Below are 677 nucleotides of genomic sequence, written 5' to 3'. Positions count from 1 at the left end.
TGGAACTGTTGGGCAGCCTTAATATGGGATTAATGCTTTTCATCAATTTCATCAATTCTAGAAAATTCCTAGGCAGTCACTTACCAAATAGTGTCTTTTTCTCAGCCTCTTTACTCTCTCATTCTGGGACTCCTATTAGATATATGTTGGAGCTTCTCATTGTACACTCCAAAGCTTCATACTGCTGGTTCATGTTTTCTATCCCTTGATTTTTGACTATGTTTTGCATCATTTTCTCAGTTATATGCTTTAGTTCTATTTAATTTATTGAATTAGAGCAGCATCAATACCCTGGGAGGGTCTCACAGACAAAGCCTTTTCATCTCCAACTATTTTTGAGGCATGACAACCTGCCCTTCTACCCCTGCTTTACCCTCTACAGAGGGGAAACTGGCTAATCAGTAAAGAAACACCCTCAGAAGGTAAACAGTGAGTAGAGTGTACATATGGTAGAAAACAAATGGGTCTTGGTACCATGTTGTGGAAATTATCTCACTGGGGTAGATAAAGGAGGAGGACAAGCTCAGGTGGCACTGTTGAGCCCCTCCTCCATTGCATGGCCCATTTGTGACGTGGGCACCAACCTCCCCAAGAAAACGCCATCCCTACACCCTGCACACTCAGAACCGGGCTGTCCCTCTGTCGTGTGGTGCTCTGTGTCAAGGCTGCACTCCAAC

This window comes from Lontra canadensis, unplaced genomic scaffold, assembly GCF_010015895.1.
Source record: "Lontra canadensis isolate GAN:19392208 unplaced genomic scaffold, GSC_riverotter_1.0 scaffold38, whole genome shotgun sequence".
NCBI classification, from domain to species: domain Eukaryota; kingdom Metazoa; phylum Chordata; class Mammalia; order Carnivora; family Mustelidae; genus Lontra; species Lontra canadensis.
This window is presented reverse-complemented; position numbering follows the sequence as displayed.